The sequence below is a fragment of the Gossypium hirsutum genome, chromosome A13 (assembly GCF_007990345.1).
Source record: "Gossypium hirsutum isolate 1008001.06 chromosome A13, Gossypium_hirsutum_v2.1, whole genome shotgun sequence".
NCBI classification, from domain to species: Eukaryota; Viridiplantae; Streptophyta; class Magnoliopsida; order Malvales; family Malvaceae; genus Gossypium; species Gossypium hirsutum.
Window position 1 is genome coordinate 94913393 of NC_053436.1, and position 3545 is coordinate 94916937.

General features: G+C 37.7%; 1 non-coding gene across 1 annotated transcript; it reads left to right on the forward strand.

The window, feature by feature from the left end:
• The first annotated feature begins 1460 nt into the window (after positions 1–1460).
• Positions 1461–1567, forward strand: LOC121213120 (small nucleolar RNA R71). Its single transcript, XR_005908488.1, has one exon. It is a non-coding gene; the product is annotated as a small nucleolar RNA R71 (small nucleolar RNA).
• Positions 1568–3545: the final 1978 nt, after the last annotated feature.

Here is a 3545-nt window from a genome sequence, read left to right on the forward strand (position 1 = left end):
TATCTACTCGTACTAATACATCCTCGATTTTTCCTTCTGGATGTGCTACTGATCGATCTGCTAGTTGAAGTGTAACCGTAGTAGGTCTAACTTCACATATCCCCAACTTTCTAAATATTGACATAAGCATCAAGTTTATACTTGCACCCAAGTCACATAATGCCTTACCACAATATGTTGCTCCAATGTTGCAAGGTATGGTAAAACATCCAAGATCCTTCAACTTTGGAGGTAGTTTGTCTTGAAGATATGTGCTGCATTCCTTCGTCAGAGCTACCATCTCAAATTTTCCAAGTCTTCATTTTTTTGACATGATATCCTTCATGAACTTGACGTAGTTCAACATTTGTTCAAGTGCTTCAACCAACGAGATGTTGATGTAAAGTTCCCTGAGTACGTATAGGAATTTCGTGAATTGAATTTCCTGTTTCTACTTCTGAAGTCTTTGAGGGTAGGGTGGTGGTGGTTTCTTTACTAGAACTAGTTGATTCATTTTCTGTGGCAATTCTGCATCTAACAGAGTTGTTAGTTGATCAGAATTAGCTGGTTCTAGAATTACCTTGTCGGGTTTTACAGATTTTGGTTCTTGTGAAACTGGAATTTCAACACTCGCTTGAACTTCCTCTGAGTCTTGAGCATCAGCTAGCTCCTTTTCAGCTTCGATAGTGTTAGGCTCTACTGTCTTTCCGCTCCTCAATGTTAACGCTTTGCAATGTTCCTTCCCTGGTTTTCTTGGATTCTCTGTATCACTAGGTAAAGCACCTTGTGGTCGGTTCCTGAGTTTAGTAGCAAGCTGGCCCACTTGATTCTCCAAATTCCTTAGAGTGGTGTCATTTTTTGCCATGTATGCCTTTAATAAATTCTATAAGCTATTGGATGATTCATCCTGATCTGTTTTCTAAGCTTGTTAGGAAAAACTAAGCTGCTAAGTCGGTCTAGGTTGAGCGTAGTTGTTACTGGTTCCAGCCCTTTGGTTACTCTAGGAAAAATTCAGGTGGTTTCGCAATGATGGGTTATAGAAGTTGGATTGCAGTCCTTGCCTTCCTCGATTTTGGTTCTAGTTACCCATGTAATATACGGATTTGGGGTTCGATGGACATTCTTCGAACAAATGTCCTTCCCTACAATAAACATAGGCTATACTTTCAAATTGGTGAGGTGGTTGAGCTGTAAAATTGTTAGACCCATTAGTGGTAAGATTCTTAAGCATTAAAGAGATTGAAGATACCTGAGATGCAAGTGAAGTGAGAGCATCCACTTCATGTATTCTGGCGACTCGTCTTCCTGACGCGACTCAATTGGTTGGCCATTGATAATTGTTACTGGCGATCCTCTCAATGATTTCGTAAGCCTCATTATAAGACTTAGAAAGGAGAGCACCGTTAGCAGAAGCGTCCACTATCATCCTCATGTGAGCATTGAGACCATTATAAAATGTCTCAAGTTGGATGCAATGCGGGATTCCATGGTGAAGGCATTTTCGTAATAGTTCTTTGTATCGTTCCCATGCCTCATACAAGGACTCATCATCCATTTGTTGGAAGGCAGTGATCTCGTTGCTCAACTTAGCGTTCTTGCTTGGCGGGAAATACTTCATGAGGAATCTTTTGGCTAACTCTTGCCATGTAGAAATTGAGTTTGGTGGCAATGAATTCAACCAGGCTCGAGCTCTGTCCCTTAGTGAGTACGAGAACAGCTTCAATCGTAATGCATCTTCGGGAACTCCAGCTAATTTAAAAGAGTCGCTCACCTCCATAAATAGTTTTAGGTGAAGATGAGGATCTTCAATAGGTATTCCACTGAATTGGCCCACTGTCTGAAGCATCTGGAACATGACTAGCTTCAGCTCCAATTGTTGTGCCTCAATTTCGGGTCTCCTAATGCTCGGATTAAGATCCTTAAATACCGGCACAACATATTGTCTTAAGGCTCTATCCCTATCGTCAGCAATAAGGATAGGATTTTGAGCAAGGTTTGCTCCGTTTCCTTGATTCATATTCTCGAAATTCATTCCTTCAGTCTTTCTCTGGTTCGCTTATCTTCTTCACTGTCAAAAGGTTCGTTCTATCTCAGAGTCTACAGGAAGTAAGTCAATAATCTGGTCAATACTCATAAACACCTGAAATTATAAAAGAAAAATTAATTAAGTTAAAAATTAAACAGAAAAAATAAACCAAAATGTAAAACTAACGAATTCACAAATAATGACTTTTTTTTTAAACAGTCCCCGGCAACGGCGCCAAAAACTTGGAACGACGGAAATGTGCAAGTGTACACAATCGCAACAAGTAATAAAGTGACAAGTAAATGTTGAGTTATCGTACCCACAGGGACTGTAAAAAGAATTATTTCTGAACTTAATTGTAAAACACTTTGGTGAGGTAAAAATAATTTGGTTTTAAAATATGGTCAAAAACTGTTTAAAAAAAACTAAGTAAATCATTAAAAATAAAACAAAGGAGTTCTAATGCACGATTTGAAATAAGATTTAATCAAGGTAACATACTTGTGTTGGATTAATTATATTTCTTGAACTCAGAATTATTAAACTCATGTTTACATTGTTATGAAAAAATTTACAGCAACCCGGTAATTTGCTAACTTATGAACAAACTTACATACAAAAATCCATTCATCTCTTAACATATCCCTATGTCAATTCAACCGACTAAACAGATTCTAGTAAGCAAACATGTTATTGCACATACATACTCATTAAACTAAACTAATCTCTTGCATATCCCTATGTCAATTCAAACGATTAATTAAATCTAATAAGCATATAAAAGACTATGTGAAGTAACAAGAATAACCATTTCAATAGCATAAATATTCATAAACATGTTCTTCAAAACAACAACAAAAATTAAAGAGATAGGGAACAAGAAGCAAATCCGGTGTTTCTCCTTGGCTTGACTAGTTGCTTCATTCTTCGTTCTTTGTTGCCCTCGGCTATCAAGGTGGCTTATGAACACCTAATTGCAGCTCCAAAATGGCTGATGAGAGACTCTTTCCCAAGAGAAGAAATCTGCACTTGAACAAGAGGGAAATGGGATGGAAAAATGAGAGAAAAGTGAGAGAGGGAATGGAATGAGAGAATATTGTGGAATGATGGATGAATGACGAATGGCTTGAATGATCAGCAAGGGGTGGCTTTTATAGCTGATTATGGAAGCTAAAAATATCAAAAAGAATCAGCCTAAGATACCTCCCTTGGCCGGCCACACACATGGCAAAGGTGAGAGTTCAACTTTGCTATTTTAAGCTTGGGGCAATTTCATAAAGCCACAATTAAAAGAGGGGTTTGAATGCATTTTGATAGTTCTTCAAGGGCCTTTTTGCAAGCATATTTAATCAGATAAAATACTGATTGGGTCAGCATATGAACGGTTCTAGGCTGCCCAATTAGTGGCTGGTTCGGTTCACTCAATATGGTTCGACCAGTGCGGTTCAACTGGACCCTTTTCTCCACAATTAATTAAAAATAATTTATTTAACCCAAATTAAATGGGGAATAAATTAAAATTAATTAAATTATGAATTAA